Source organism: Oryctolagus cuniculus, chromosome X (assembly GCF_051225735.1).
Source record: "Oryctolagus cuniculus isolate XC-2025 breed Fujian yellow rabbit chromosome X, ASM5122573v1, whole genome shotgun sequence".
NCBI lineage: Eukaryota > Metazoa > Chordata > Mammalia > Lagomorpha > Leporidae > Oryctolagus > Oryctolagus cuniculus.
In genome coordinates, this window is record NC_142888.1 from 19,140,511 (window position 1) to 19,155,051 (window position 14,541).

The 14,541-nt window shown below is 36.4% G+C and overlaps 1 protein-coding gene and 1 pseudogene across 15 annotated transcripts in view; one reads left to right on the plus strand and one right to left on the minus strand.

The window, feature by feature from the left end:
• The window catches only part of LOC103351783 (ubiquitin-conjugating enzyme E2 variant 2 pseudogene), a 116,718-nt pseudogene extending 113,031 nt beyond the window's left edge, over nt 1-3,687 (plus strand).
• Nucleotides 1-14,541, minus strand: part of DMD (dystrophin) — a 2,249,390-nt gene that overhangs the window by 1,866,722 nt on the left and 368,127 nt on the right. The gene's annotated exons all lie outside the window — the stretch shown is intronic.

Below are 14,541 nucleotides of genomic sequence, written 5' to 3' on the forward strand. Positions count from 1 at the left end.
CATACACCTTTGCAACTGGAGGAAGTTGATGACACAAAAACATATGACTACCTAATGGCAAAGACATGTACACATTAATATGTTGTAAAGGTTTTAATAGAGGAAACAGTGAAATAACTTAGTCTTCATAGCACATAGAACAAAAAGAAGTGCTGAAGATAAAAGAACTTGCACCAATGCTGCCAATATTATATTTGCATTCCATAAGGCCATTTAATTTATCCAAAGCAATATTGGCAGGCACATTAAGGTTATGCATTTGAAATTTATCGCTTTTTTGTACTTGTGTTTTATTTAATTTGAAAATATTATTTGGTATTATAGATCTATATGCCCTTTAGCCATAAACAGTGTGCCCTTTGTTTTATATTTGTGCTTATGTAAGTAACTTTTTAAAAAATAATATAAATAAGCATTGATTGAACACAGGAATTTTTAGTTTCATTTAAATTGGATTGTTTATTATTCAAGAAAGAGTAGCACTATGCTATAACAAGCACCAAGTAAAATGTGTTAACACAGGAGGAAATTGAATTGCTTCTTTTTAAAATTTTCATTTATTTATTATTTTTATTTCAGAAGGAGAGTGCGAGGGAGTAAGCGAGAGACATGGAGACAGGAAAGAAAAGCACATTACCATTCACTGGTTTAGTACCTGAACACCCATAACAAGTAGGGTTGGGCTTGACTGAATAAGGGAACTGAGAACTCAATCCAGGTCTGCCATGTGAGTAACAGGAATCCAACTACTGGGGCCATCACCTGCTGCCTCCCAGGGTGCACACTATCACGAAGTTGGAATTAGGTGCAGAACTAGGTCTCAAACCCAGGTACTTCAATATGAAATATAGGCATACCGAGAAGCATCTTAACTTCTAGGCTAGGGGCTGGTACTCTGGCATAGTGGACTAAGCTTCTGTCTGTGGCTCCGGCATCCCATATGGCCACCAGTTCATGTCCCAGTTGCTCCTCTTCTGCTCCAGCTTTCTGCTATGGCCTAGGAAAGTATTAGAAGATGGCTCAAAGTGCTTGAGCCCCTGCATCTGCATGGAAGACCCAGAAGAAGCTCCTGGCTCCTAGCTTCAGATCAGACCAGCTCCAATCGTTGTGGTCATTTGGGGAGTGAACTAGAGAGTGGAAGACCTTTCTCTCTGTCTCTCCTTCTATCTGTAAATCTACCTGTCAAATAAATAAACAAAAAACCTCTAGGCCTAACACTTATCCATATGTTGGTTCTTTTAAAGAACAAATTATTCAAAAATAGAGAGGACTAACATTCATGTTCACATACATCTCCACTCATAGGAAGGTTGAAAAATTTGTCAAGCAATCATTTTATTTAAAAAATATATCTTCTAATGGTGTTGGAAATATGTTACTGTTTTGGCTTAATAATAAGTAAGAATTAACTTTCTATGCTTGATAGTGCTTGAAGGTACTATCTTTAAATAAAGCCAGGGTATCAGCTCTACTTTGGTTGAGTTAGCATGAAAAGCAGCAAGAGAGGAAAAAAAAATGAATTAGAACCAATTAAAATGTTATGCAATATCTTGAAGGGGTATAGTGTAAAACAGGGACAAGGAGAAAACTATGATGTGAGATGTGCTTTGATAGCTGTCCTCCCTGGCTCTATACCAACTAGTGAAATGCCCTTCTGCAGGAACAATCAGGAACCTTAGATCATGTGTTGACACAGCATCATCTGAAAGGTCAAAGACTACTCCACTGGACCAAATATATAAATACACACATATACACACAAAAATGCACATTGTACATACACATAAAATTATGCAAGCAAGGAGTTTAGCCTAGCAGTTAAGAAGCCAGTTAAAAATCCCTGTATCCCACATCAGAGTAGCCACAGTAGAGAGTCTTCCATTGGATAGAGATGGGAAATTATGGAGATAAAAGATAACAACAACAGCAACAAAGTATTTAAACACATCAGTTATATTTACATATTTTTAAATCCATACAATCACACTGACGCCAAAACAAAAAAAAAAAAAACAAGCAATAATAAATAAAATCATTACTGGTAATCTTTGGAGATTATAAAACTACCTCATTATTTTGGAAATTGTTCTCTTTGGAGAGAAACTGAGGTATTTGCTATGTTTCTCCTGTATTAACTCTGTAACAGTGCAACCAAATAAGTAATATACAGAAGTTCTCCTTTGAAAACCCCAGCTAATAAATGATGAAGGAATGATAACCATCGTACTATTTTACAACCTCGTAATAAAATGATTGAGATAGTGATCATTAAAGCCTGCTTAAAGCAAATATTGTGTATCTTTTGATGCAAGTATACAATACTAAAGTCATCTTGCAAAAAAGAGAATCAGACATGAGCATCCCTCTGGATTCTAATTTATCAGAACCACAGAGAACAGAGAAATATGTGAAACAGCACCATGTGAATATAATCTATATACAAATGTCTCATTTCTTCAACAATGAGAGAGACAGACTCCTATAGGCTGGGAAAACAAACTACATATATGATATGAAAAAGGTAAAATGTTTCTGGTTGACACAGCAGCATTGGGGTTACATTTGAAAGAAGGTTAAGAGGTAAGCATTTGGGATGTCCATACACCATATGATACTTCCTAATTTGAGTCCAGGTTCCACTCCTGATTCTCATTTCCTGCTAATGTGTATCATGGGAGGCAGGAGGTAATGGCTCAAGTAGTTATATTCCTGTAACCCCCTTGGGAGGCCCAGAGAAAGTTCTCAGCTCCTGGCTCCAACCTGGCTGAGCCCCAACTCTTACAGGCATTTGTTAAGTGAACACAGTGGTAGGAAATCAATCTCAATCTCTTTCTCTTTCTTTTACTCTCTCTCTTTCATAATTAGATAACATATGACATTCATTCTTATAAAATCTGAGAGGCAAAAAAATAATTTCAAGGGATGTCTAGTGTTCAAATTTTATCCTTCATATGTGGACATAATAAATTGAACAATAACTTGGTCGAGGTGTAGGAGTGGAGTAGATGTCCCAAGTTCACTTTGATGGCTATTACCTGAACTCATAACCAACTCACTCATTTTTGTTTCAAATGAATGCCCTGAGATACAAGATCTGCATTTAAACTTGAAAATCCGCTTTCATAAAGTGGTGAATTTGGGTTCATTGTTCTCTAGGAGAATATGGAAGTTTCCATAGTAGTTAAAGTAAGTTCCTCATAATTTTCACTTGTTGGAAGAAGTTGAAGAAGGACAAAAAGGTGTAGGTGATGCTATGGTCGAAGATGTTGAAGATATGACACTTCCATGATGGAGAGGTGCATTTATTAGGCCACCAAGGGCAAACTATGAGAAAAGAATATACAGCCTGAGGATAGAATGTGGAACTATCCAGAAGCTCCTCCCATCAGTTAGATTTGAAACAAAAATTAACATGGGTGGAATAAATAATTCCAGTGGGATGGTAGATGCGCAGAGCATACCACTATTGGCAAACTGGCAAAATTCATTTAGTATCCGGGTTATACTTCAAGAGCTAGCATGTCTAATTAAATAAAACATGACCCTTCCACAGTCATCAAAAAGACAAACACACAATTAATTTTACGTCTTAAATCAAGACTCTTCTAGTAATAGCAATGCTTTGATTAAATCATGATGCAAAATACCCACACATTAAGTAGAAATATCCAGCTGATATACATGACCCAGACATTTGTAAGAATATATCTAATATATGTATACATATTATGTTTTCAGGAAACAAGAGTGAAAATCCAGCACATTTTTCTTTCTCTTGTTGAAGCACTGTCATTTAAACATAAGCCTGGAGTACTCAAAGTAGAATTCAGGTTTACAAGACAAAAGCCTGGCAAGAAGTGTCAGGTGGAAGTACAGATGCTTTTCTGAAAAGTAAAAATCTCAAGAAGGAAAAGCAGAAATGGCATCCTTTATTCATCTTGCGTAGCAAATAGCCACAGCTGCAATTGTTTAAGGTAGCAGGTACAATGAATATTATCACAAATCGCATTAATTTTGAAGCAGTGTGGGTGCTGACAACTAGTAGTTCTAAGAATACATTCAGGATTGTTTGGATAACTGTATTCACAATAAATAAATGTGGGGGTGGGACAATGTATTACCGTTAAAAGCTGTTTCTGTGTGTTTCATTTAACAGACATGGTAAATATAAACAGTCTTTGCTTTGCAAATTATGCATTTAAGTGAAGTCAACAAAAAAGGACATAGGTGTAAGGCTATGTGATTTTGAAAGTAAAGTTAGTCTGCGGCACAGTGGGTTAAAGCCCTCGCCTACAGTACTGGTATCCCATTTGGGCGCTGGTTCTAGTCCCAGCTGCTCCTCTTCCCATCCAGCTCCCTCCTACGACTTGGGAAAGCAGTAGAAGGTGGCCCAAGTCCTTGGACCCCTGCACCCATGTGGGAGACCCAGAAGAAGCTCCTGGCTCCTGGCTTTAAATCGACATGGCTCCAGCCATTGCAACCATCTGGGGAGTGAACCAGTGGATGGAAGACCTCTCTCTGTGTCTCTACCTCTCCCTGTAACTCTGTCTTTAAATAAATAAAATACATCTTTTTTAAAAAAAGAAATTAGTCTTAAAATGTAAATAAAATGTGGAATGTGTCCTTGTCAGAGGAAATATGGGCAAAAAAGTGTCATTTGTCCAGCCTACCCGCTCTTCCTTTATAACAGTGTGAGAACAAGAATGGGAAGTTCTCTCTTGTCACTTCATGGATATGGAGTGCATAGCTGTGACATCAAGCACATTGAAAGTACCAAACAATACAGTAAACAGCATCACTGAGAAGGTTAACAATGTCCCAGGCACAGGATTGAGCTAGAGCACCTTGTAGAGGCAAACATATTTCTAGAACATAGTATCAATAGTGTAAAAATGATAGATGTGGGGAAAGCCCTGGGAAAAGCACCCAAGAACAGAGCTAAGGGATTGAGCATCAATCCAAAAATAACAGACATCCTCCTGGGACAAGGGCAGAAGCTGGAATAGAAAGTACTGGCATGGCTAAGGTCTTGCAGATGCATATGGAGATGCCAGCAAGAAAAACAGGATACTAAAGACAATACAACCTATTACTATACAGACTCATAATGTCATAGGCACTTCCATTCACGATCTCTTTAGGGCTTGGCTGGGAAGGATCTTCACTTAACACCTGCAAGGCACTGGAAGGCAGTGAAAATTCAGTAAGTGGTGCTAGTATCCATCTGTTTGCTACACCAGCAGCATGGGAGATTCTTAGAGATTCTCCTCTTTTATCCCTCATAGCCAGTCAATTGTCCAATGTGTTAAATTGAGTTCTCCAGGATCAGACCTGAGACAGGTATTTGAATCCAGGTAGTTTATTGAAATGGTGTTTACAGAAAGCATCAAGAGAAGTGATACAAAGAAGACAGGAAGCCAATTCAAGGTGCAATAATTAGCAAGTTATGACTGTTGGGAACTGGGACTCAGTGTTCTTGGGGACCTCTGGTATATGGTATAGATATGTCCCACACTTTCAGTCTCAAGATTTAAAACTTCAGGGGTTTTGCCATCCAATCTGTCATCAGCAAAATGATGTCACTTATAGCCTCAATATTTCAATACCTCTAGTCTTCCCCACAGTGGCAACCCTGTCAGACAAAGTTCTCAGGTATAAATAAGAGGAAATTCAACAGGTAAAATGGGAATGCCAAAAGAATACGAAGAGTATCTACTAAATTCAACAAACATCATATATCCATCTTATAGTGTCTGCTATACTTGTCCTTGCTTTGCTCAATCCAATGCCTCATCTTTTTTCCCTCATTTGAGAAACAAGTTTGAAAATGCAATCTAAATCGAACAGGAAGCATGAAGATAGTTCAACTGAATTGGAAGTTGCCAATTGGAGGAAACTTCTATGCACTCTTCAAATTGTGAAGCCTGTTATAACTTGTCCAGTTAGCTTTGTTACTTCTTTTGTGTCAGCACTGCACCTTGCACAATTTCCTATTGTTTAATTCCTCATGCTTCTCAGAACTATAATTATCTATTTACAAATCCACTTTTCTCAGATGACTATTAGTTCCTGAAGATCTGTAACTGAGCCTTTATCCACCTTTGTATTTTAGGCACTGAAACAGATCCCTCAGACTCAGTACTCATCATCTGCTGGATGAGTAAATTAACGTGCACGTTGCTGCTAACGAGTTTGTTTACCATTTTCTTCAGAATCTGCTTCTAGTCACATTAAATGGCTTTACTCAAGGTATTTCCAGCTTTAAAACAGATTTTATTTTTTGACAGTGATTTAGCACCACAGAAGGTTTTCAGTTATTTTCTAGTTGTTCTTAAAAAAAGAAATAGCAATTTTTGGTGAAAGGAAACAAGACAGAAAAAGAAGTTCCCACTATCAGTTTGAGTTTTGAGAGGATCAAATTGCTTCAGCCGGAGGAGTCAATACTGATAAGACACCAAAGGCAGCTGGAGAGTCTCCCAAGATATGACTCTAAAAGATATTGTTAATCTTCATCTAGTACAAAATATATATACATACCTACAGAGTGAACATATGCCTTGAAAATAACAAAATTTTAATCTAGGATAAACACAGTCACTGCTACTAAATGAGTTTCTGTGTTTCCCAAAATTCATATGCTTAAATCTTACACTCAAAAGTATTAAGTGGTAGAGACTTTTTTTTTCACCATGACTTGATTATCAGGGTAGAGCCCCCATTAATGGAATTAGTGCCTTAAAAAAGAGACCCTAAAAACTTCTTCACCTTCTTCTACTATGTGAAGTCTCAGGAAGCAGATAAATGTTATTGAAGAATCAAACACACCATACATACACTGAATCCTCTGGTGTCTTGATTTTAGACTTCCTAGCCTTCAGAATCATGAAAAACAAATTTCAGGGGTTTATAAGCCACCAACTAATATACACATAGTAATCAGTTCTTAAAGTGAAATGATAAATACAGATTGAAAAAATAAAAATATTCCCATATACCACCCTCCCAATACCCAGATGCATAGATAAGAATTCAATCACTACCAAATTCTACTTTCTCCATATAAGACTATAAAATGATTGGTATGAGACCAAACATGCATGCTCTATGCTTTATGGCACAAACATATATTTGTATATATTTGTTTATGTGTTTGTATGTATGTATTTTACTTTATACAAATATACATATATAATAAACTAGGACATGCATATATACATATACTCATGTATATGTGTATACAATATATATACATGTATTATAGAACTTCAAAAAGTTAATGGAAAATGAAATTAAAGATAAGTCTTTTTTGGTGCAAAATTAATTGAAACCCATGCATAGTTTATTTAATAATGTTTACTTTCCATTAACTTTTTAAAGCACCCTTGTATATAAATATATATGTTCTAAATTTTAAGCAACTAATACTATACAGTGACCCCATTTCAACATCTATTCATATAAATTCATGTCATTCTTTCAAACTGTAATATAAAGATATTTTGTATGGACCACATCTACCTATATCCATCTAGATTACCTATTAACTATTTTCCTATTACTTAGTTACTGAGAAAATCCATGTACTTTTCCCTTTGAGAAACATACATGAGGGACAAACTCCTTGTTGTAGAATATCAATGCAAAAATATAACCACATTTTCAGTTTGAGAAGACAATGCCAAGTTGAGCTTCAAAGTCTGTTTGTGCTACACCATCATGTCTGATGGCTTGTTTCTTCACATTCTTACTGCCAGTGTATATTCTCAAGCATTTTCAAATAGATGTGAGAAAAATGCCTGAGCTTTAAATTCTTCAATGGTGACTTTCATAGCCAATTGTACTTTATATAGTTTTAATTGCCTACTCATCTCTTTGGCCAAAGTTCCTATATATAGACTTCCTCCGTAGCTTACTGTGATGTTTCACAGTAAGCATTTAAAAATATTCTATTCATAAATGATTTTTAATATTTCACAAATGTTCTTATCCAAAATGGAACATCATTGCTTAAGCAGTAAACTTATGATAAATTTTTGCTTTATTGCAGTTATTTAAAAATATTATAAATGTCTATAAATAATGCTATAACTGAGAATCTGTAACTATTGAGTAAGCGATTTTTTCCTATACAGGTAAGATTTACTCTTGAAAATGTTGAGGCTATGTGGCTATCATTCATTTTCATCAAGTTGTTTTAATCATTGGCTCATGTGCATGGAAATTATATGAAAAGAGTATACAGTAATATATGCACTCTGGCATTTATGTACTGAGGTAAGAGAAACTTTAGAGAGTGTGAGGAAAATTGAATTAACAAATAAGTTTCTTTTGGTGAAAACAATTTTGAAATCCAGTCATAATCTTTTCATTATATTTTCCATGAACTTTTTGAAAATCCCTCATATGCATGGAGGTCAAAATGTTTTGCATCAAAATAAAATGATCATTTAAATCCATTTCCATGAACTTTATGAAGCACACTAGTATGTGTTTATGTGTGTGTACACATATATAAAACTGCATAGCTGAATGCCACATTAGTTTTCTTATTGGAATCAATACACAATACAAGTTGAAGATAAACAGTTTGACATTCTACATTTTAGATCATTGCTAATCCAGTATATTAAATTCCCAAAGAAACTCAGTAGTTCTTTTGTGGGTAAAAATGGCATTCATTTTTGAATAATTTTGAACACTTGTTTCACTTATGATATCAATGTTCATTCTCATACTATTTTCAACTGACATTGTTTGACATTAATTTTATAGTTTGTTGAAAATTAAAAACACCATAAACTGTCTCTAAGGATATGCTTTCCTGAAAGCATCAACAGTATCACAAGAAATGGGATTTTAACAAAGTAGATGCTTGTTTACAATAGGTGGAGACCATGTTCACAATGATGAAATAATTTGTATTACAAAAATATTGACCAGCACCTTTCAAATTTTTTAATTTGTTTATCTTAGAGGCAGCCAGACTGCCTACAAGAGCTGGAGCTGCACCAGAGCCAAAGTCAAAAGCTGAGAACTAAATCCAGGTCTCTTCTCTAGCTGCCAGAAGCCCAATTACTTGAGATATCACTGCTGCAACCCAGGTCTGCATTATCAGTAGCTGGAGCCAGGAACTAAAGCCAGGTACTCCCATGAGGAATATGGGCATTTATCCACTAGGCTAAATACCCATCCCAACATTTTTTTTTAATTTCCGAACAAAACTGAGACTATTTCACTCATGAATCCACAGCACAGCCGATTACAGTAACTCAATATAGAGTTAGTAAAATCAGATAGCATTCAGTTGTATAGAATTCTGATGATTAACTATCTAAATAAATAGAATTTAATCCTTAGAGAAAGCTCATGAAGTATGTATTACTATCTGCATTTTATAGTTAGCTTCCCCATGAGGTTACAAATCCAATTCCATAAGGAACAAGGTGATATTCAGAACAGTACGTTGATTACATAATAAAACATCAAAACATAAATTATGTGAAATTTATGGGCTAATGAGGCCGTTCAATTGCATCTTAAATAATGAAACATGCATTGTGAATAAGACATGTGGAAAGGGATCTTCCCCTTCTTTGTTTCACCTTAAAAACTGAAATGTCTTGGGGGCCGGCGCTGTGGCATATACACTGAGTAAATATTAGTTTTTAACCAGGGTCCGCGCTGTGGTATAGCAGGAAAAGCTACCACCTGCAGTGCTGGCATCCCAAATGGGCGCTGGTTCAAGTCCTGGCTGCTCCACTTCTGATCCAGCTCTCTGCTATGGCCTGGGAAAGCAGTAGAAGATGGCCCAAGTCCTTGAGCCCCTGCATCCCTGTGAGAGACCTGGAAGAAGCTCCTGGCTCCTGGCTTCGGATCAGCCCAGCTCTGGCCATTGTGGCCATCTAGCTAGTGAATCAACAAATGGAAGGTGTCTTACTTCTCTCTCTCTCTTCCTCTCCCTCTCTGTAACTCTGCCTTTCAAATAAATAAGTAAATCTTTAACTATATTTAATGCCTTTTACATATGCCACATTCTTCACAAAGTACTCTAAGTTCCTCTCCCATCCCAAAAGCTATATGTCCTCATTCTCACATAATGTTTTGGATATCCTTTTAAAATTGCAATATATTCTTATCTGTATTACAATATTCTATGTCCTATAGTATTTCAAGTTGCATGAGATCAGTTACAAATATACATAGTTTATATATGAAACATTCCTTTTATAGAATTCTTCAATTCATTTAAATGGAAAGTGGTAGCCAAGAATATTAAAACTATCATAACCCCACAGAGGTTTGGGATTCACAAAAGGTCACTTGATTCGGATTATAGGTTCAGAGGAGGAAAGCAAACTTCATGGAATGAAGTGATAAATATTTGCTAGGTAAATAAAGTGACAGGTACAAACTATCTATACAGCAGTTTGGTAGTAAAGGGAATGAGAGCTAGGATACTCCCTTCAGGGCTCTGAATTCCTGTAGTTTGTCATATTTAAATTCCCACTCAGCGAAATTATATTTATAATTTTGGCCTCTTTTTAATTTTTTTTAAATTTAAGGTAAACAAATTTCATATATTTCATATATACATATTTGGAAATGTAGTGATATTTCCCACCCTATCCTCTGTTCTGCCCATACTCTAACCTTCCCTTCTCTTTCCTTTTTCATTCCATCTCTTAGCTTTTACAAAGATCTACTTCCAGTTTATTCTATATTCATAAGAATAAAGAGTTCAAAAACAGTGTGAAGAAAACAACACTGTTCCTTAACAGTCAAGAAAATGGCTGTAAACAATTATCAAATTTCAAAATGTCAATTTCACTTCTATACATTACATTTTTGGTACTCCATTAGTTACCACAGTTCAAGGAAAACATGGTATTTGTCTTTTGGGGACTGGCTTTTTTGACTATGTATAATGGTTTCTAGTTGCATCCATTTTGTTACAAAAGACAGGATTGCATTCTTTTTTACAGCTGAGTAGTATTTCATTATACATACTGTTTCTTTTTTTTTCTTTTCTTTTCTTTTTTTTGGGGGGGCAGGCAGAGTTAGACAGTGAGAGAGAGTGAGTGAGAGAGAGAGAGAGAGAAAGGTCTTCCTTCCATTGGTTCACTCCCCCAAATGGCTGCTACGGTCGCTGCTGTGCCGATCCAAAGCCAGGAGCCAGGTACTTCCTCCTGGTCTCCCATGTGGGTACAGGGCCCAAGCACTTGGGCCATCCTCCACTGCACTCCCGGGCCACAGCAGAGAGCTGGACTGGAAGAGGAGCAACCGGGACAGAATCCGGCGCCCCAACTGGGACTAGAACCCGGGGTGCCAGCGCCATAGGCAGAGGATTAGCCTAGTGAGCTGCAGTGCCAGACAACTATGCATAATGGTTTCTAGTTGCACCCATTTTGTTACAAAAGACAGGATTTCATTCTTTTTTACAACTGAGTAGTATTTCATTATACATACAGTTTCTTTATCCAGTCATGAGTTGATGGACATCTGGGCTGATTACCTAGCTTAGCTATTGTGAATTAAGCTGCTATAAACACGGAGGAACAGATAACTCTTTCATATGCTGATTTCATTCCCCTTGGATAAATTCGCAGGAGTGGGATGGCTGGGTCATATGGTAAGTCTATATTCAGATTTCTGAGGTTTCTCAATAGTGTCTTACAAGTGGCTGGACCAGTTTACATTCCCACCATCAGTGGATTAGGGTACCCTTTTCCCCACATCCTTACCCGAATTTGTTGTTTCTTGATTTTTATATGAAAGCCATTCTAACTGGGGTGAGGTGAAACCCTGTTGTGGTTTTGCTTCTAATCAAGGGTTAGCATAATCAGCCTATGAAGAACTTTCATGACTTGTGAAGCAGCATCATTATCAATACTGCTAAAATTTGTTCAGAAGCAATGCAACATAAGGGCTTTAAGCACAGGCTTTGGAATCAAAGACTTAGGTTCAAATTTTGATTCTAATACCACCTAGTTGTGATATCATGGGCAGATTCTTTAATATAATTGTTCTTCATCTTCTTCTATTTAAAATATAAGTAATAATAGTAGCTGATTAATAAAATTCTTATAAGAATTAAATGCCTAAATAACTAAATAGATAAGGATAGTATCTTGACATATTAACTGCTTTATAATTGTTACTAATTAGGTTATTATCTATGCCTCTTATTCAACTAACCATCCACATGTTAAAGATCATAGGGTACTCTGTGTAAGATCACAATTAGCCTTTGTGGAGAGTTAATAGGTTTTCCACCATTAGATAATAAGAGTTATATCACATCTATTTCCTCTTTAGTTTCGACCCACATGATCCTTGTTGCCAAAAGTTCCAGCTCAAGGGGCCGGCGCTGTGGCTCACTTGGTTAATCCTCCGCCTTGCAGCACCAGCATCCCATATGGGCACTGGGTTCTAGTCCTAGTTGCTCCTCTTCCAGTCCAGCTTTATGCTATGGCCTGGGGAAGCAGTGGAGGATGGCCCAAGTGCTTGGGCCCCTGCACCTGCGTGGGAGACCAGGAGGAAGCACCTGGCTCCTGGCTTCGGATCGGCGTAGCTCCGGCCATAGTGACCATTTGGGGAGTGAACCATTGGATGGAAGACCTTTCTCTCTCTCTCTCTCTCTCTCACTGTCTAACTGTCAAAAAAAAAAAAAAAAAAAGTCCAGCTCAGATTTAGTAACTCCAATTAAGCCAAATTTCTGTCAAAATTCTACCTACCACCAACTTTATTTGGCTTCTGGTTATTTTTACCCTGTTTTACTTCATATATATATATATATATATATATACACACACACATATATACATACATATATATATGTGTGTGTGTGTATCTTCTGTTGTACGTTGCTAACTGAACACAATGGCCTATTCTCCTGATTTTAAATATAACCATTTCCAATTATTTTCAACATATAAAATTATAATTATCACATAAAATACCCTAATGGCACAGTAGTTTTAAAACATAGCCATCAAACTGTTAATAGTTTGAGAGGTGGGACCTACACACTTTACTCCTCAATCTGGAAGAGTTTGTAAGTAAAAAAAAAAAAAAAAAAAAAAAAAAAACCAGAAGATAACAGAAGTCATACTCTTTGTCTTTTGCAGCTAAGTCATACAAGACAATGCAGCTGGTACCTTGTTTGCTGCAACACTGGTTGCTTGGAACTCTGAGCTGCCATATAAGAAGTCTGACTACTCTCGACGTTACCATGCTACATAGAAGCAAACAATACTGCAAAGTCAAGTGTTGGTCTTCAGAATTCCAGCCCCCATCGAGTGTGTCAAACCCAGTTTTCATAGAGATTGACATTGCAATGTACAGAAAAGACAGCCCTGCTGTGTCATCTCTTAATTTACGACCCGTATAATCTATGAACATAATAAAATCATTGCTTTACCCTACACATTAGGATGATTGTTACATGGGGAAAGTGTGCAGGACACCTTGCCGATATTTTTGTATAATTCCAAATCACTGATAACACACATACCCTCAAAATCTTAATGATAAAATACAACTCAGCTTTTAAATTTCTGTCTCTTGACAAAAAGAAGATATGTCCACTAAAAGCATGACAATTTTTATTCTGATTATAGGATAAAGATATATATGGCTTATGACATACAAAAAGTCTCCTGGAAGCAAAAATTGGGGCACAAATATTAATGGACCGATGAATGGATAAATAAAATTTGGTATATCCAGATAACGGAATTTTATTCAAGAAATGAAAGGAAGGAAGGATTGGTATATTCGATGGTATGGAGGGATCTTCAAAACACTATGCAAAATGAAAGAAGACACAGTCACTAAAGGCCCCACATAATCTGATTCTGTTTATATGACATGCCTAAAACAGGCATATTTTAGAGGCACAACATAAATTAGTGGCTGCCAAAGGGAGGAGGCAAGTGAGGAATGAGAAGCTACTGCTAATGGGCACTAACTTTCTTTTTTTTTTTTTTTTTAGATTTTATTTAAGTTATACAAGTTTCAATTTCTTTTGGAGATGATGAAAATGTTCTACAATTAGGTAGTGGTGATAATTGCATAGCTCTGTGAATATACTAAAAGACTCTAAATTGTATTCTTTTAAAGGGTGAATTTTATGGTATGTGAATTATATCACAATAAAGCTGTTATACAGAAGTCCCCAGGATATCCCATTGTGAATAAACACATATTTTCCCCTTGAAGACTTCTGAAGAAGTTTACAGCTCTTTTTGTTATGCTGTGGCTTTTTGGAAGCAGCTTGCTCTGGGTTTCTTTTGGTTTTATTTTAATGCTAGAATCAACCCTGCTTACATATCCTGAGTCTTTTTAAAAATTTGACACTTAAAAACAAACACAGACAGCAATTCCAATTCCCCAGTGTATCAACAGGTTTTTAACATGCAGATGGCAAGCACTTGCTTCCCTCATCCTTTGCTACCAGGATAAAGAGTATGAAATAAGCTCCTTTGGGTCACAAAAGAATGGCTTCCTTTTATATAGCATATTCTTGCCTTCTGAGATAAC